Source organism: Pelodiscus sinensis, chromosome 2 (genome assembly GCF_052426305.1).
Source record: "Pelodiscus sinensis isolate ZL-2025 chromosome 2, ASM5242630v1, whole genome shotgun sequence".
Lineage (NCBI taxonomy): Eukaryota > Metazoa > Chordata > Testudines > Trionychidae > Pelodiscus > Pelodiscus sinensis.
The window spans coordinates 104,999,026-105,019,334 of record NC_143053.1 but is presented as its reverse complement, the minus strand read 5'-3'; the positions used below and the strand labels follow the sequence as shown (position 1 = coordinate 105,019,334).

The window sequence follows — 20,309 nt, the reverse complement described above, 5'->3', positions numbered from 1 at the left end:
TTTGTTTTGTTTTCAGTGATTGTTTAGGGTCAATTTTAAAAAAAGGATCATGCTATAAATGGAAAGCTACAGTAATAAATATTGCAGTACAGAAGGGAAATATTTCTCTTAGCAAAATAGAAATAGCAAAATAACTTTTCTAAATTTTAATTCTGTTTTAGTTTGTAAGGGGACGTCTACAAATTTAACATGGGGTAGATTTACTTTATTTAAATAATACATTATACTGAGCAGTTGGCCAAAATTTAGGGACTTGCAGGGCTGTTTCTATTTGGATAAAAAATTGGTAGTACAAGTCAGGTATATTAGAATCATGACCACAATTACTTTTGCTGGATTTCTTCTTCCAGCATATCTACCACCCTTCTTAGCCTTTGCAACCAGGAAATCCTTATTAATCTACCAGGCGTTAGTTGTTTCCTGGCCATATGGTTAGGTCCTTAGGTGGTCATGGTCATCTCTAAATCTCTGATTTTCTCTGGATCCAAGACTCAGAGTATGTCTACACTGCAACACTATTTCAAAATAACTAGCTCTATTACACGTCTACACAGCAGGCAGTTATTTCAAAATAATGTCAAAATACTGTCAAACTGGAGGACTTTTTACTCCAACTCCTGTAACCCTCATTGTATGAGGAATAAGAGAAGTCTGAGAAAGAGTGCTCTATTTTGAAGTAAGTGCTGTGTAGACGCTCCCTATTTTGAAATAAGCTATTTCGAAATAAGATAGGCAATTGACGTAGCTCCATGTGCGTAGCTTATTTCGAGGTAAGCCCTGCAGTATAGACGCACCCTTAGACTTCAATGTTAGAAAGGGGCTATCGTAACCCTCTAGTCTACCTCCTGCACATTGCAGGCCACAGAATCTCACCCATCCCTCTGGTCATAGACCTCTATGTGAGTTGCTGAAGTTCTGAAATCATGGTTTACAGACTCCAAGGTGCAGAGAATTCATCATTTACACTAGTTTGAACTTGCAAGTGACCCATGTCCCATGCTGCAGAGGAAGGTGAAAACCCCTCTGGCCATCTGCCAATCTGACCCAAGGGAAAATTCCTTCCTGATCCCAAATATTGTAGTAATTTAAACTCTGAGCATGTGAGCAAGACCCATCAGGCAGATACCTGAAAATTCTGTGTAATAACTCAGAGCCCTCTACATCTAGTGTCCCCTCACTAGTGCTTAGGGATTTTTAATACTGGCCATTGTTGATGGGCCACATGTCATGGTAGGCAGCCCCATCATGCCATCCCCTCCATAAACTTAGTAACTCGTTCTTGAAGCCAGTGAGGTTGTTTTGCTTCTCACTGCTCCCCTTAGAAGGCTGTTCTAGAACTTTACTCTGATGATTAGAAACCTTTACCTAATTCCAAGCTTAAAGTTGTTGATGGCCAGTTTATGCCCATTGATCCTTGTATCCACATTGGCACTTAACTGAAATAACTTTTCCCCCTCCCTTTGATGTACCTGTAGAGAGCAATCGCATCTCCCCTCCGCCTTCTTTTGATTTTGCTGAACAAGCCAAGCCTTTTAAATCTTCTCTCTTAAGGTAAGTTTTCTGTTCCAGAGTTGCACTCAGTATTTGAGGAGGTCTTACCAGTGCCTTATATAATGGTCCAAACTCTTCTTCAAGTGATGGTGCATGTACATTCCAATATGTGTGCATGATCATCAGAAGACTTTTTTCCTAGTGGTACCCATTAGGACAGCTGTGGCATGCCTTGTGATGATGCCTCACGGTGTAGCATCTATATCCCAGCTGACTCCTGCTGCAGGTCCATCTTTCCATCAGTGATAGTCATTGCAGCTTCTGACTTCTAGCTTTGCAGATAGTCTTGTTGTTTTTGTTGTGTAGATTAGTTGTTCAAAGTTACTTACAGTAGTTAGCTTAGGGTTTTCTCCTCCCACCCCCTCATATTGTTTGTACTCCTGGGACATGCAGCAGCCCCAGGGTTTCAAGCAGCATGCAAATTGTGGCAAATTGCCTTTTCCCGACAGTCAGGATATTTTTCTTTGTTTTCTTCCCTAAGCCCCATGCTACAGAGAGAGAGTGGGAACTACACTCCTGGGATGTGAGGCGTGCCCTCACTTTCTATATTGAGCTCTCCTAACTGTTCTGCCGATGGACACAGCTTTTCTTTGCTATTGCAAAGCCCGTGAAGGGCCTACCGATTACATCACAGCACCTGTCATCCCGGATCATTACATGTATCAAGCTGTGCTACAACATGTCCAAGGTACCAGCTCCACCTATCACAGCACTTTCACCTTGGGTATAAGCCTCGACAGTGGCCTTTCTAGCACAAATCTTAATTCAGTACATCTGCAGGGCGGTTGTGTGGTCCTCCCTGCGCACCTGCATGACTCATTATGCTCTCACCCAGCAGTCCTGGGATGATGCAGCTTGCAGCAGGACTGTTTTGCTCTCAGCAATGAGCTGAGGTCCGATGACGACTCTGTACATATTGCTGGTAAGTCACATATTGGAATGCATGTGAGCAGTCACTCATAGAAGAAAGAACAATTACTTTTTGTAACTCTTGCTCTTTGAGCTGTGTTGCTCATGTCCATTCCTGACCCGCCCTTCTCCTCTCTCGTGGACTGTTCTGGAAAGAAGGAACTGAAGTGGGAGTCAGATATGTGATTCTGTGAGGCATCACCATGAGGGGCACCATAGCCGGCCTGATGGGTACCACTAGAGAAAAGTCATCCAATGATTGTGCATGCGGTGCACACATACACGTATTGGAATGGACATGAGCAGCACATCTCAAAGAACAACAGCTACAAAAGGTAAGTAGCCATTCTTTCCTTGTCTCTACTGTGAAGACACGTTAGCACTTTTCAGAATAACATCTAGACATGTTTTGTACACTGAAATTCACTGGGATGAAAAGAACCACTTTTCATATCTTAATCCCCCGTCAATGGGTAGGAGAACACATCATTTTAATTTGGCCATCAGAGAGTTTTTTTTATCTTTCTCTGGTTCCCAGAACCTCTGCTTTGAAATAGTTTCTAAAGAGATGAAAAAGAGGTAGCTTTAAAAAGCACAAATGTTACACTGATGTAAATGGTCCTTCTCTTTATTCCTGAGTCCAGTTTAACAAAAACATTTGGACATCTTCCATTTTAATTTTTTTCAACTTTTTTCTTAACATTTTTTAGATTAAAATTAGAAGAAAAGCATGAGAGAACCCAAACCAAAATAACCCAAAGTGTATTGATGTGTGAAATTACTCATTGTTATGATCCAGAAACTCAGACATTCAATGGGATTAAGAAAAGAAAAGAAAAGAAAAGAAAAGAAAAGAAAAGAAAAGAAAAGAAAAAGCACACACTGTAAAACACACAACTACAAAGGAAAAAGACCTTGAATCTAGAGTGTAGTCATACAAAGTGAAGAATGCTACAACTTTGAAAGCATTAAACCTGATCCAGAAAAAATGTGAAATGCCCCAGATACTTAGATGTGAATCTCTTTAATCCATGTAAGTATTAGAAAAATCCAAAACATGTGAAAGTTCAAAAGCTATATAAAACCATGAAATGACTTCTCATTCATTTCTCAAATATTGGAACATTTTCCATTGTGCTGAATGGTTCTCTTTCCTGTTTATACTGTAAAACTGCAGTTACTAACAACATATTGTTGAATATTACAAAGCTGAAAGTAATTTTCATTTAATAAGATCTTTTTGGCTGCATATTCTTGGCTTATGTTAGGGTGCTTTTCATGATGTTTAAACCACGGGTGATGTGCAGAATTTCAGTAGTTGCTGCTAGGAAGAGGAAGGTGATAAGTTTCCTTTTTTTTTTTAATTATATTCTTTAAATCACATTTTTATAGCAGGGTCAAGCTATTTTATGGAGGGATTGTGGTGTCTGGGATAGAGGTTGGTTGCAGAAGGGAGCTTGGGGTATAAGACTAGGGTACAGGAAGGGATGTAGGATCTGAGAGGGAGTTTGGGTGAAGAAGGGGGTTATTTGGGACAGGGGCTTGGGATGCAGAGTCTGGGAGGGAGTTGTGACCTGGCGGAAGTAGGGGGCGGGTACAGAAGGTTTGGGCGGTGATCTGGTATAGGGAGGTGGTGGCTTGGTAGTAATGGGGGGAGAGATGGGGTGGGGTGGCATAGGAAGGCTCTGGCTGGGAGGTGTGGAGTGGCTACCAGGGCACCTGTGCTTTTTCCTCTTTCCTCTTCTTGCAAAAGAATTCCCTCTTTTCCATCCACACACGCCTTTTTCCAAAAGAGCTATTTCAGAAAAAGGCTTCTTCCTCGTAGAAAGGTTTACCAATGTCAGAAAAAATCCTCTGTTCTTTTGATTTTCTTTCGAAAGAACATGCTTGCAGTGTGGACATAATTGAAGTTTTTTCGGGAAAATGAATGTTTTTCCAAAAAAAACTCTGTAGTGTAGATATACCCAGAGTTACCTAATATAATACCATACTTACATCCCCTTCTCCCAGAAGACCAAATGTGGAAGGACCAACCTCTTTCTGCTTGTGGGACTTTGGTGAAAGGTGAAGCATGGAGAGCTTAGAAGTAAAGACTTAGAAAGAATAAGTTAAGTGAAGCAAAGAGCTTTAGATGAAATAAATAAATACTTGATGAGGAAGTAGATAGAGCTTGTGCTTGAGCCCCGAGCTTCCTTATTCCCATTGCTTTTATCTCTCTTTTTGCATTATAATACCCTGATCATCAAAAACCATCTTTCCGCACCCTGAGATTTTGTGGGTACACATACTTGATTGGATGGTGATATTGGGACATATTTTGAATATGCATGAATAAAATCACCTAATGCCCTCTTGGAATCATTCTCGGGCATGAAAAAAGCGGGAACTTTGCAGTTAGATGCAAGAGGGCCTGTTTCCTCCTGTATCTTTAATCCACAATGTCAGTTAGCTGGGTTTGGCAGTTTTGGACTTATTTTAGGTCTCACGAGGCACTGAGTCACAGACCCCATCTCTGTACTGACCCAACTGAAAATTTTGCCACAAGGTCTTTCATAATTTCTAAGAAGATATTACAAATATTTATAATTTCTAGAAGTTAATTAATCCTTACTTATCACACTGCACTACTGGTAAAGCCAACTCATACAGGCTAAATCAAGTCCTGCGGGCCTTGCATTACTGGCATTTCTATTAAAATATAGAAAAAGGGATAGACTAGGAAAAGATATAAACTTGGCAGGTTATAGCAGGGTGAGATGGAAGCAATATATGCCCCTGCCACATGACGCTATGCTGAAATGAAGGATAATTATATGTGTCTCTAAGTAAAATGGGAAAGGTACACAGTGTGGTATTTGGATTTTCTAATTTGTGCCATTTTTCTTCAAGCATATTGCTATGCAGACACGTGGTGCTGTCCAGCGGCCACTCCTCAAATATTACTCTGGCAGACAAACCTTCACTCAGTAGCAGCATTTGTTATGGGGATGAAGCAAACGCCTGCCCTTATCATGATTATCTTGACTGAAAATCTTTTCCTTGGTTTCTTCCTTCCTCACTGAGGTCTTGAAAAGCTTCTCTGTGCATTATCTGCTTTTTTCAGAATGCTCTATAAAGAGGGGCTACTTAATTCATTCTGCATGGGAACTTTAGAGTATCAACCTTTCCTACCATCAAAAGATAGATAAAGGGCAATTGCACTTGGAAAGCTGCTGTAAAAGAATTCTAAAATACAGTGGCTCCAGTGACATTCACAGACAACAATCTGGTATGTATTTGTGGGGAAGGAGAACAACAGTGTGGCCTGTGAATGACATGTGCCAATCGCATAATGTCACATTACCATTACTTATGAATAAAGAAAAAGGCCCATTATGTGATATTTAACGAAGAAACCCACTGTGCTGACATGGAAAGGATGGACCTGTGGTTAGGGCACCGGCTTAAGAGCTCAGGAGTTATTCATTCAATTTTGGACTCTGCAAGAGATTTCCTATGTGATGTTGAGAAATCACAGTCAAATGTTCAAAATACCAACAGTTGAAGCTAGGTTCTCGAGACTGTATTGCCATTTAGAGGCCATACATATCTCAATGGGAGCTGCAGGGCACTTTTAAAAAATCTGAACCCAATTGTTAAGGATACAATTTGGTCATGGAGGTCATGGATTCTGCAACTTGAATAGATCTTAATGACTTCTTTAGCTTCAGCCCTACTCAGGCAGGCTTCAGATGTCGGCCTCGTCAGTAACAGGGCTTGGGCTTCCATGATGTATTATTTATTGCTATCCATGTCCTATCCATGACTTTTACTAAAAATACCCATGACAAAAACCTTGGCTTTACCAACTGTGAATGCTGTGCACTTCACAATCTGACTCTTATTCTCTCTTTTCCTTGGTTCACCATCTGAAAACATCAATAATTCCTTTATCCCACCTTTGGTGCCTGTTTTATCCAGGCAAATTGTGAGCTGTTTTGGGTAGGGGCTGTGTATAGGCCATGATTTTGTTTGATAGTGATTGATGAATGATAAATGGGCCTGTGATTAATAATTGACATTGGAATTCATATCATTCAACTAGAGGAGGGTTCAGGTTAGTTGGAATTTTAGATATGGAGTCTTAGCTCAGCTCATTATATAGGGAGAGGGCTATTTGTAAAGTTTGGTTCTGGATCAGAACTCTGAGATTTGGGGCTGTTCAGATCCAGGATTTTGGTGCATGTTTATCTCCGGTTTATCTCTGGTGTAGTTGCGTTGATGCAGCGTTTTAAGTGTAGACCTTCCCTTTGTTTCTTGGAGGATGATGTGTGATGAAGAGGAGCTGCTGGATTAACTTTCCTAACACTGCCCAACGAGTTTGAAGGAGTGAGTTTCCACTTAGTGCTGGACTAGCCATCTTTGGCAACCATTGGGAGAAAGCTAGGTATCTTCATAAACTACCCAGTAGCTTTGATGATGATTAGAGCGTCACTATTTGTTCTGCCTACAAGGGATGCACTTCAAAAGAATCCATTCCATGGGATCCTGACTGATCTTTTCAACATTAATCTTTCCTGTTCAAGTCTGCTGTACTTATACTCTAATCAAGTATACGTTTAGAGGACAAGAAGCAATGGGCTTAAACTGCAGCAAGGGAGCTTTAGGTTGGACATTAGGAAAAATTTCCTGTCAGGGTGGTTAAATACTGGAATAAATTGCCGAAAGAGGTTGTAGAATCTCCATCTCTGGAGATATTCAAGAGCAGGTTAGATAGATATCTATTAGGTATAATCTAGAAAGTGCTAGGTCCCCATGAGGGCAGGGGACTGGACTTGATGACCTCTCAAAGTCCCTTCCAGTTCTAGTATTCTATGATTCTAATCTGTGTGAGGGGCCAATTGAACACTCTGGTTGTGGGAAGAGAAAAGCTTGCATTGCTACCTGCCTCTGGGTCTTCTAGTTCTAGTTATTCTCTCACAATTTAAGACATTTAGACATTTAGGTACCTAAGTGTGTCTTTAACTTGGCCTAAACTGTTGGTACAATTATTTGAGCTGGCAGTTATTAGCCCTCAAAATAGTCAGCTTCAAAGTGACCTGGCCTCTAAGATGTGTACAAACACTTAAAAAGTATGCAATTTTAAAAAAAAAGAAAAGCTAAAGGCTTTATTTTGAATTATAGTGTGGTTTTATTTGGGGTTTTTATCAAAGATTCAGGTCAGGTCCATCTTTTGGCTAAATTGGTTTGCCCAGCCTTAATCATAAACTGTTTTAAATAAATCTCGTGGACACAGAGGCTGTTGAATTTTTTAGTTATTTTGACATATGCACCACAGGATAATTGTTCCTCCGCTTCAGTATGATATTTGGTTATATTATCCATGACAAGTGTGGTATTTCTTTAGTTTGCCTTTATAATCTCAGAAGTCTATTCTCTTTATAGACATGTGTAACTTCCCTTAATATATACTTGAGCAATTCAGAATTAACTGAAGAATAAATTGCCCCTCATGAGTTGGGCATCTTTTAATAAAATTTCTTAGACTGTTGATTTACCTTTGGGAACAGAGTGAATTTTTGTGGGGTTTTAGATATAATTCTGGAATGGTGTGCTCTACCTGGTATCTGTTAATGCCACAGAGACGCCACTTCTTGCTTGGTTGCTTGGTACAAGCAGGATTCCCAAACTCTCCCTGAATACCTTCCAAACGACAATTTGGGAAATTGTGGGCAACAACTAGTAGAAAATTGTTGATGCTGAGGCGGAGGAGACTGTATGGCAGTTCTCCCCTCAGCCAGGACCTTTTCCTAACTCTGGAGCCAATCCCCTCCCAGGACCTCTTGCTGCCAGATACTGATGTTGTGGGGAGGCATCTCAGGTGAGTGCACATTTGTAATTAAGCTACAAATATAATTGGGTTTAATGTTTGGTCTGCCCTAAATAATTGGGATACGGTCGCAGCCAGTCCAGCTACAGAGGGTGCTCTCTGGAAAAGTCTGTTTACGTACTTGGAGACAGATTGGATGTTTCTGTAAAGCTCTCCTGAAGGTACTATGCAATCCTTGTCAAAGGGTTTCTGGGGAGGGTGGCCTTATTCCATCCTCCATGGTAGGACACCTTTCCACACCAAGGCCAGTAGTAGGCGATCTGGCATAATTGCAGCACAAAACATTGCAGTAAAAGGTCGTGGTCTCTTCCCAGATTCATGAAGCAGCTGCTCCCTATCCTGCTCTCTTACCCTCATGAGACTAATGGCTCATGGTTGAAATGGGGGACATTCTGTCATTGATAGTACTGAGGCAGTCCACCTCTGTTTCCTGATCTCCAGCAAATTGTGACCCTGGGTGGGCTGCCCTGTTTGGGATTGGCTTGAAGGGATCATCCCAATGATGTGCATATTCTGTGCCTCTCCACCCCAAACCCAAAGCCCCTCCTTTGCTAATGCAAGCATATGAAAAAAGCAGTCAAGCAATTGCCACGTTGCTGTGGGAAAGGAGGGCTGTAGTTTGCCACCCTTTCCTACACAAAGCAAAAGACCCCTTCTGGCCTTTTGCTTACTATGTCTGCGTACAAACCAAATTCTCCTGCCCAGTGCTTTGCTGTATGTTATACCTTACTGGTAGACTTTGTTCCCTCCAACTGTTCCCTTTCCTGAGAGGAATGAATTTTGTTATGTGGACCAATGTGGAGGTGATGTGCATAACAAAATTGGGGTGTGGGCTCTGGGATGGGGCTCGGGATGAGGGGTTTGGAGTGCAGGAGAGGGCTCTAGACTGTGGGATTTGGAATACAGAGGACTGCAGGTTGAGGCAGGAGATTGGGGTGCAGAAAGGAGTAAGGGCTGTGAGGTGGGCACAGGCATGAGGAGTTTGGGATGCAGAAGGGGGCTCCAGGTTTGGGGAGGGGGTCAGACCTGGTTGTTGGAGTACTGATTATCTCAACCTGCACGGCTTCTCCACTGCTGCTCCGGAGTCCTCTGGCCTATGCTTGCTGTCTCTCGGTGAATGGGGCCTGGGAATAGCCTGCGGAGGGTGAGGGGGCCAGGAGATGAGGCTAGCCACAGGAACTGATGCAGTTCGCATGGCGGGGGAGGTTGGGGGATGCCCAAAAGTCCCCTGCAGCATCTCCACCTAGCTCCTCATCCTCCTTTAATCCTGCCTTTCCTCAAGCACCAGCATTCAAGGTTAAATAAAAAACTCTTTCTACTATTTTTCATTGCAGATATGCAATATCAGCTACATTATGGGTTAAATAGGCTTTGGTGTACTAGCCTGAGAATCTAACTACCATCTATAACATTGTTTCTAGGGGAAGATGTGTTCTGAGTTCCAAACAACTGACTTACAAACTTTTGGCGCACAACCCTTTCATAAATTGGGGGCTTCCTGTATTGAAGTGAATCAGAATGATGAACTTTTGATTAACCTAGGATCTAATTCAAAGCCCACTAAGTAAATGGAAAGGCACTCAGTGAAGCACTGGGCTTTTAATTAGGTCTTTAAATGCTTTGGACAAGTTCATATTTGATTATAACTGGATGGGCTTTCTTGCTATTGGGAGAAAGAAGCCTTGACCAAATTAACAGCAAAATCCTCTGCATGCTCAGGGCAGATCTGTTGGTTCTGCCAGCTGCCCCAGATTACAGAGGGTAGCTCAGAAAGTAGATCAGCATTAGGGGCAAAAAAGAGCTGGGGAAAATTAGCCATCCTTGTAGGCACCATAGATCGGCACTCTGAGAATTTCAAAACTACTTATGAACAGGGTTGGATTTCAGCGAAGGAAAGGGGTTTTGTTTTGTTATCAAAATAATGAACTTGGGAGGCTTGCTGGGGTTTTAGCTGTTTTAAGGTTTACTTCTCAATGGACTTACACATACATATATATGATTTAAGGAACAAATTCTGTTGTTTTTAATCAGGCAAAACTTTCACTGAATGAGTCAGTAAAATCTGAGAGCTATGTACCTGGACCTGGCTTTTAGTATCAATATTTCTTCCTTTCAAGGTATCCCAACAATGTGTCCCCTCTAGGGTTGTAAATATCCATTACAAGTGTTAACTGCGTAAGCGATATAATTATAATCATTTAACCATTTAACTGATTAACTGTGCAGCTGAGGTCCAGTCAGCCCACCGCAGTCAAGGGGCTGCTCCAGCCAGATGGGGTCCTGCTGTACTGTGGGCAGGAGGACTGCTCTGGTCTGTCAGAGTCCTGCCAACCAGGCTGCAGTGAGCATGGTCTGCTCCCCCCCCCCCCCCCCTCAACCTGGCTTTCCGCGCTAATGCCGACCAGGTAACTGGTTAACCTTTTTATGTCACTATTTCCCATGTCAATAATCTTCCTTTTACCATACATCAAACTACCTCCTTTTTCAGTCAGATTTCAAGAGTCCCACAAGAATTACTTCAATAAAAAAGTTATTAAAGAACAATCCAAGAGGCTGTTATTGCCTACTCAATATTTTAAGAGCATCCCATTTTTCATGTTTACCTTTTAGACTTGCAAGCCATTTGGGGCACAGGCTGTTTTTATTATTGTTGCTGTTACAATACAAAGTACACCTTTAGTGCCAAATAAAGGAGTCCTGTTACCTCTCGTATTCCTTCAGAGCCAGTTGGAATCTGTTTCATATTTTTTCTTAGACTCCAACATCAATAGATTGTAATTCATATCTTTTTTGCTCCTCTCCAATCCTCTCGGTAGCATCATTATTGTTAATGATCCTTCAATCCTGTATTTTGATATCAGCCACTAGCAATTCCCAAAACACCTTTGGTTATAAGGCTTTGCTCCAAAACTGTGAATGTAAATATACTAATATGGAAATTATATTACAATTCAGAAGCTCTAGATTAGTTATATAGCTATTTGTTCTAGTCATTAAAAGACAGTGTTGTCTTCAAGTAGTCATTGTCAAGTCCAAGTTGAGACTCAAGTGACTACAGTTCAAGTCTCAAGTCGAGTCTCAAGTCCCTAAAGTCACTTTCGAGTCAAGTCCCAAGTTGAGTCTCAAGTTTTAATTTTAAAAATGTCAAGTCACTTTTGTACAAGCCATCAATATCGGCATTTTCGGACAATTTTTTCACCAAGTCAATTTAACAAAATTAGCAAGTCTCAAGTCAGAAACAATGAACCCGAGTTGAGTCTCAAGTCGAGTCACCTAGGCAACTTAAGTTGGACTCGAGTTCAAGTTGTGGGACTCGAGTCAACAACTCTGCTAAAAGAAAATGTCCACAGGTACAAATGGCAGGTTGGCACCTAACTCCCATTGAAAATGTCCCCCTAAAAATCAGAATTTGGAGTAACTAAGACAATTCATCATAGTTCTAAAGTTTCCTTAAATGTTTGTGTGCAAGTTTAAATCTGGATGTTGGAATAAGCTTTGACTGGTCAGGCTACTGCCATTATGTAGAGCCTTCTTTGACTTTAGTGGGGCTTTACATTGGGCACAAAGACCCACCTGCACAGATTTAGTTACAAGATGAGGTTTTTAATGCTTGTGAAAGGTGCAAGTCATTTTAAATCCCAAGTGATGAGGTGAGCCCCCCAACACAATGAGAGAGGGGCACAGAATTCAGTATTTACTGACTGCAAGGAACAGAGAATGAACAACAAAGCGAAAAAGACAGGGATGGGAAGTTCAGGAGACAGGTTTAAAATGAGAGATCCAGAGAGGGATACTGAGCAGAGAGCCCTGTTTATCCAGTATAACCAGAAGAATGCTAGTGAAATTAGAAAATCTGGGGACGAAATGTAAAGTAAACCAGGCTACTTACTCATTGTTAATATAATACATGGCACATGATTAAAATTATGGAAATAGTCTTTTCTAGTGGCTGGGGAGATACTTCTTAGATTGTGTGCTATCCTATGACTTCTCAGGTCCCTCAACGGACAGCTGATTAGAGGGTGGCAAAAAAGAAAACAAACAATTATTTGCTTTGCTTGGCAATAGATATAAAAGCGTCTACCCTAAACTCATTCCTATGCCTTCAGTATAAAACCTTGTGTTCTGTATTTTCTCCATGCACAGATTAGGGATGTTTCATTTAAGGTACTGAAACTAGTTACATTGATTAGACTGAAATAGCAACATAAGCACCTCGTCCCACTATCTAGCAGTCTAGCAGTATTTGTGCAACAATAACTCACCACAGGCCCTGTTATGGAGGAGTTTGTATCTATAATTTTTTATCTCCTCTATTCTTAGCTCTTCTGTCTCTTGCAATGTACCACAGACCGAAAGCAAATAATGGATTGCAGGTTGTGTTTTGCTGCGGTTAAATATTTTCACCCTTTGTATGAAATTAAAAATTGACTCTGGCAGTCAGAAAAAAAAAAAAAAGCTGAAGCATGATGAGTGCTTTCAGGGGAAAACTTTTATTCCACACAGAATGTACATGCTGGCGAAAATTTGGCTTTGTCCAAAGATGTCAGCTTTTCTAAGTAAGGGTTTACATTTTTAATATTACTTGTTTTAAAACAGAAATGGGGAGAAGTGATGTTTGGGAGCCACGTTTAGGCCTGTGTATTGTCAGTGGAGTTGCATTAAATTTGAAATAGGGCTCTGGCTCTACTAAAATTCACTAAAGTTCCTTGTTGCCTTGTTTTCCACATTAACACTCTCTGCAGCATCTGGATCCAGTGGTTAGAACACTAAGCTTAGACTCAGACAACCTTGTTTTAGGTAACACAGACTTTCTGTGTAACTCTGCAGAAGCCTTTCTGTGTTTCAGTTCCCCATCTGTAAAATGGGGCTAATAGCACTTATCTACCTATTGTGAGGATAGATACATTCAAGAGGCACTCATACTATGGTGATGGTTATAAGTACCTGGGATAAATAGATGCCCTGTGTCATTACCCTCTCAGAGTATATTAATGCTGCAGTTGGAAACATGATTCCCAGCATGCCAAGATAGGCCCTGTTTGAGCTGGCATAATAAATTTGGCAGCGTAGTTTGGGAATCGCAGGTTCAGTAACTTGCACTAACTCCTCAATATGCACACAGGGCTTCCAGGAGGTTTGTAATCAGGAAGCAAATTCATGCTACCATTTCCGGAATCTCTGGCTAAACTGGTGTTTTCAGCATGGTAGCTCAGGGAAAATTAGTGCATATCTCTGTGTGTGTACTAGGAACTATGCTCGCAGTTGCAAAGTAAGCATTCCCTTAGACATTATGCCACAGCTTCCCTTTTGAACTCTCACTAACCCAGGTTACCAGTTTCCTTTCTTATCCAGGTGTAATTAATGTCAGCACCAGTCTTTCACTTCTGTTCTCCTTCTAACAAATTCCACCTCTTATCCTTCTGCAGAATCAACCAAGTATGCTGTTTTCCCTGTATCTTCCCTCTCTTTTTCCTTCTGATGTGTTCAGTCCTATTGTGCCTTCATCAACTACCATGCCAACTTCCATTTCCTTCTTTCTCCAGAACTCCTGCTGCATCCCTGAGAAACTTACATTAGTCCATGATTGCTTAATCCACCATTCTCTCAGCGAAACCTGGCCTTCCATTTCATTTGATAGCATTTCCCTTTAATTCAGGGGTAGTAGCAACGAGTACTTGTTCCGACCCAACTACTGCTTTCAGCTTTTCTTCCTCCTCCTTCTCATGGTCTATGATTTATCTGCTTCAAGAATCTTCTTTTAAGATAGCCGGACCTATAGCCCAGTAGCCTGTATTCCAACAGTGGACAGTGCTAGGTGCTTCAGAGGGAATGAACGGAACAGGTAATCATCAAGTGATCCTATCTAATACTTGTTTCTTCCTGTTTCCTTCTTTTAACTCCCTTTTGGCAACTACAGTGTCCACCTTCATGGCTGTCCAATCTCCCCCAAGTAGTCTTGTATCTGCGAAAATTCTCTCTCCCAGTGTCACTATTTGTGAACCCTTCACTGGTTAATTTCCCTCTTTTTATCTTCCCATTACAGCCATTCATTACTCTTCTTTCTCACTTCTCCTACTCCCCCATTCCATTGCATATGTCTTCCAACGAAACTCCCATTTTACATATCCACCAACATGGTTATGCCACTTTTAATGTACCTTTTATGCTTGTAACAATCTCCATTTCTATTTAAAGCAATCTCTTTTTATTCAAACCAGAGGTGAAAGTAAGGGCATGTGCCCTGGTGCACAGCTCCAGCAAGAACTGGCTGAGCTGCGGCAAAAGCCGGCAGGGAGCTATTTAAAGAGCTGGCAGGGACCCAGGTTGTGATAGGACAGTACTTGTAGTGTAGTCCTCCAACAAGGACATATTAGAAGAATTCTCTCCCTCTTCAAGATTAAGCCGTCATCTGGCATATTCTATATCTGATCTGTATTGCCAATATCTGATCCAAGGTAGTGGTAAGGTCTACCTTTGTTGATGCAGAATGGAGAGTATAAATAATTATAACAAACCCTGGGGGAAATTGGATGTAAAAAATGCATTCTCAGAGAGCTCCATCTTGATCAGCTAGGGTTTATTTCTAGTACAGTTGTTGAATTTGTATAGATTGGGGCTACTTTTTATCTGGTTACCCCTTTCACATCCTGTGGTTCATTCTTTGGTGTTGGAGTCACGTTTGCAGATTTGGTCAGAACTCTGTTTGGTTAGATGGAAGTTGAACCTCTCATCCTGAAAAACACTTTGAACAAATCCCAAGCGTTTAATGCCTGCTGAGATGGGCAAGTGGAGAACAGTGTCTCAAGAGTGGAAAGGTAGGGCAGTCTTTCATCAGCAAGCTCAAAAACTTAGGAGGTGGGAGTCTGCAGCCTAGAAAATGCTTTATGTTTATCAGTTATAAAAAGACAATAAAGTGTTCTGCCAACCAGGGAGTAGATGATCGCTGAACGAGTGAAAGGAGAACATGAGCATTTGTGAAGTGGGACTACTTTAAATAAATGAATGTAGGGATCTTAATCTTAACTAAACATTAATTAAGAAATGTTTGCACAGCTCTTAAAACATGGAAAGCTCTGTACGTGCAAAGTATTATTATTTTATTATTATAGTATCATGAATAATCCTAAATGTTATTTGGCTTGATGGTGCATAACATTGTTGGAATAAGTGGATCCTTTAGAACCCTTCAGCTTGTAAACACACTCCAGCATTACCATCAAGGAATGTTTTGGTTGTCACTTCTGAGGCTCCGTCTATAATGCCATCGTTAGAGCTGTATGGAACACAGCCCCAACTGGGTATCCTAGCATTCATAGACTGACAAGTTCCCTGAGAAAACATTTTCAAAAACGATATCTGGTATTGAAATGTGCCCTCAGATGGAATTTGAGGGACAGGTATTTCTGATGTTTGTTTGTGCCTAATTTGCATATCTTCTTTCGGAAGCCATAGGTAATCTAGATGTAGCCTGTGCCTAAAGCTGCTGGGAGACTGCCCTCTTGTTCCTATGTAAAACCATTGGCAAAGCCTGGCACTCTTGTTCCCATGAACACCTGGTAAGAATCATTATATTCTGTTGCCTGGGAGCATTAGAGGGAAAGAGGCTCATTATGGCCTTCTCTCTCCAAATGCACATACTCAATAGCACTCAACCAAGCCTAGTCAGTCTTCTGGTCTGTATTCCTGACCTCTAATGCTCGTTCTCAGTGATGGATTCTGGATTGCTGGAAGATAGCAAAATTATCTTTTATTATCCATTTTAGACCCCGTTTGAAAGATTTTTAGCCCTTGCAAAGGTAACAGAAACAAAAGAAGGTTAATGAGGGAAAGCAGGAGGAAGATGCAAACACAAATTTGTGTCTGAATTGTAGGAAGGCAAAACTAGAGTCCATTTGAAAGAACAGTCTCTTGTATTCAGCTGCCCCGGTACTAGTACTATTATGCAAAGGTACTTTACAAGTAGTTTTAGATCAATAGATGATTTTCTAGGATGTTTACTTGCTTTTGTATTCTTGGTACTGTCTCACATGGGGTGAGATTGGGAAGGTACACATGCTAACGACAACCAAGAAGCAATTTTTCTCCAACATTTTGCCCCGTTTCTAAATCAAAGTTTGATTTGTCTGAGTTTGCACTCCTTTCTTCTTAATTCATTTTTTTGCAAACACCTTGGCATTCTATTTAGAGTGATATACTGTTCCATTTGCAGCCATCATAATTTATTACAACTGACTCAGTAGCAGCCTTTGGGCTAAAAATATAGTCCTAATGGACTCCGGAGATAAAGAGCCTATGTGAACAATGGTGTTTCATTTTGCAAAGCTTGTATTGTATATAAGCCATGGCTTCTTAGTAAATGAAACAATATCTGATAAAGATCTGATAAAGCCCACCCAAGCTTTGGGAAATCTGATGTCAGTGAAAAACTACTGTATAAATTATTTGCTGGCACAAGTAGCTCTGAAGATTTGAGCCAGATCTAAAACAAACCCCTAGATTTCTAGTTTGTGTAGGAGAAATTTCCAAAATCTATATTTGAATTTTGCTGCTTAGATTAATCACTAATAGGGATGCTATTAATAGTATTGGCTACACAAGAGTCCTGTAGTAACATAATCTCAGCGCTTGTGAATTTTACAAAAAGTCCATTCTCTGTCCTGTCCCTTCCCTAAGTATCTGTGGCTTTCTTCCTAATTCCTGATCTTGGAATTTTAATCACATCACAACATGGATGCCTGGAGGTGGGTAGGGGGTCTAGAAAATTCCCCTTCCCCACAGGCAATTTTCACTGTGCAGCTGCTGATCATGTGCCGTATTCATGTTTCCTTCACAGCTGACACCCTGCAAATGTCTAGAGTGATTGGGAATTTTTAATGCATGTTCAGAGGGAAAGGGACTTTCTGTGTATAGTATCTGCATGTAAATTTCCCTGAGGGGAATAGCAGGTAAGAATAAGGGTTTCTTCAGTGTTAAGACAAGCAGCAAGTAAAATTCAGTGCCATCACCAAATTAAAACAAAACAAGACAAAAACCTTGCTGTATGGGGCCATGCATTCAATAAGCCATGGAATCCAGAAATAGTAAAAATAAACTCTTTTCTTTACTTTTTTTCCTTGAATGGAAAAAGTTGTCTTGCAGAGAAATTGCGTTTTCATTTATAAACTTTTTCCTGGATTTCAGAATCTATACCAACATCACTTACTTTTTGTGATTTCTTTTCAAGATTTTAATTTATGTTTTTCCCTTCCTCATCGCCGTGCAATTCACAAATAGGGCTAAAAACATAACGTTACCCTTAAATAGCCATTTGCTCCAATCGTTCCAATAATGATTTGTAATTCTCTGAAGCAACCAAACACATTCTCTAAGTCACGATAGATTCTGGCTGATTGAGGATCAAAATACTCTTCTTCCACTTCCAAAACTTTAATCATATAAATAACTAACACATGCTCCTTTATTTTATTTCTAGTGTTTTTTTTCTTGTTGGAAATGAAGTTTTATTTTGATTTTTGTTTTCAGGAAAAACTCTTACTGTATTCTCTTCTGTTTAGATTCATATACCACATTATCATGATTTCTGATAAAGTCACATTTGGTGAGGAAAATCAAACCCAAATTATAGTAAATCCAGAAAAACTCGATATAAGTACAATTATATTTTTGACAAGTCTAAAATGTTTAAAGAAGAATCTCTAAAGCGTGAACTTCTATCGACACTTGTCTCATCAGTAAAATGTGGCTCATGCTTCTATCCCAGGATTGAATAATCAAGACACCTAATTAACTATACATGCTGTCATTTTTACAACCCTTTTATTTGGAAGTGTATAATGGTTTTTCTCTGTAACCTGGTGAACCTAATATAAGGCAATGAATTGTCATACGAGCTAATCTCACCGTATTCTTTTCTGTATTTAAGGAATTAATAAAACTACAAAGACATTATTGCATTCAAATTATTCAAGTCTTTTGTGCTCAGTGAAACTCATTTAAACAAAATTCTGATATGCAACCATTGGTGTGTTTAAAAACAATAAGTGAAGGTGGGGGAAAAGAAGAAAGCTTGTTGGGTGTAGATGACATATCTAATTCTAATATTAATGGACTTTGCACCAGTAGATAGGCTTATACATCTCTGTATTTTCTGTTCCATAAATCACCTGATTAAGTATTTTACTCTTGTACGCCAGCAAAGTGCACAGATGTGCTCTTAACCCTTCATCCATTTACATTAATTCCCTTCCATTAACATGGGCACCATGACTGGAGCTTGTTGGGAATTTTTTTACTTAATGGTTTTCATGAGAAAATACCAATTCATTGAAACCTGAAATTTTAATGAAATTTTTCAACTAAACTATCTTGGACCAGAACAGAATTTCAGAGAAGGGGCAGTGGGGGAGAGAGAGAGAGAGAGTCTTCAGAACTGCCAATGGCCTTTTGGATTAGGTCAGGGGACTCCCATGCTATGTGAGAGACCCACCCCTGGTAGACGTGAATCTGAGTTACCACATCCCAGGTGGAGTGCTCTCACCTGCAGGCTATTGGCTATTCTGGGATGTTTCTCTCTTTCTCCTCTTTTTTTCAAAAGGTCTCACTTTTATTCCAGTTCTTTTGTTTTCTGGCCAGCCTTACCTATAATTCTCCCTGAGCCATTGATCCTTTCATTTTCTCTGTTCTCCAACAGCAAGTGACCCAATCCCCTCATGCCTTGCACTCATCCCCCCTCCCATCACAAATGCTAGCTTCCTACAGCTGCTCCCCACCCCGGCAATGGTGCCCACAAGCAGCCCTGCCATCACATGACCTCCTTCTCTGACTACTTGACATTGGCTAACCTTCCGGATGTTGAATCCTGACCCTTTCCCAATGAGAAATAACAGCAATGAAGCAGGCTCTCATATCTTGGGGGATGGGTGTGCGGGTGGTCTGGGGACCAGACAAGGGATTAGATCAGGGATTGGCAGCCTTCTGGCAAGACACGGCCTCCATTCCATACTTGGCCCTTGGGCCGCTAACTTATTCTGTGACCCAACTTATTGCTGAGACCCTGTACCCCACCCCTGCTCCTGCACCCTCCCCTCAGCCAAATATCCATCCACACAATGCACCTGCATCCTCCCCCCTGGCCAGGCATCCTATCCTCACCCCACTCCTGCACCCTTTCTCCCACCCAGACCCTGCTCCGCATCCCTATCCCACTCACTGGCCACTCTGTCCCACACACTGGACCCCCGCATTTTTGGACCGACCTCAGAACCTAATGGGGCCCACAAAATCCACTAACCCTGGAATCCCAGAAGAGTTAATCTTGCCTGAGGCCTTGAACCTCTCTGTTCCCCTGTCCCCATGTGGCTGGAACACCAGGGGAGTGAGTTGTCTCAGTTGGGGGACACATCAGTAAGGGGAGGGAGGGGAAGGGGTTGATTTTTTTTTTTTTTTTTTGCTTCACACTTGTGTGGTCCCTGACTGATTTTTCTGTGGGTCAGTCAGGGACTTTTTTTTCGCTACCCAAAAAAAGTTCTCCACCCTTGCCAAAAATAAAGACAATGTTGAAACCTTTTGTGTTGGACATAATATTTTACATTATTTAAAAGTAAAACCTGGCCAACAAGCCCCAACTGGGGCCTGGCCCCCATCTGGCTGCAGCATCATAACTCTCTCACACTCCAGCCCTGAGCCCCTCATACACCCCAACCCAGATGCCTGCACCCCCATATCTCCAGCCCCCTTCCATAAGACTCCTGCACCCCTGCATACCTTAACCTTATTGCCTGAGTCCATTATACACCCCAAACCCCTGCCCTGAGCCCCCTTACACCCTAATCCAGACTCCTACACCCCCACATCCCTAGTCTTCTGCCATAAGATTGACAGAAGACAGCCTGAATGCATGCATGAGGCTGGATTTGACCAATTATTCTGTAAACTTCACAGAAAAGTGCAAAAAGATGCAGCAGCAGAAGTCCCGTTA

At 41.2% G+C, this 20,309-nt stretch overlaps 1 protein-coding gene across 22 annotated transcripts in view; it reads left to right on the top strand.

Annotated features, from left to right (window-relative positions):
- LOC149525314 (uncharacterized) overlaps positions 1 to 19,703 on the top strand; it is a 398,451-nt gene extending 378,748 nt beyond the window's left edge. For 17 of the 22 annotated variants that reach the window (XR_016348810.1, XR_016348828.1, XR_016348812.1 and 14 more), the window contains one exon: positions 1,476 to 3,334. The gene's annotated coding sequence lies outside the window, so the exon portion shown is untranslated. Of the gene's footprint in view, positions 1 to 1,475 lie in introns of all 22 variants that reach the window. The other 5 variants (XR_016348819.1, XR_016348815.1, XR_016348814.1 and 2 more) reach the window with 5 other exon arrangements.
- Positions 19,704 to 20,309: the final 606 nt, after the last annotated feature.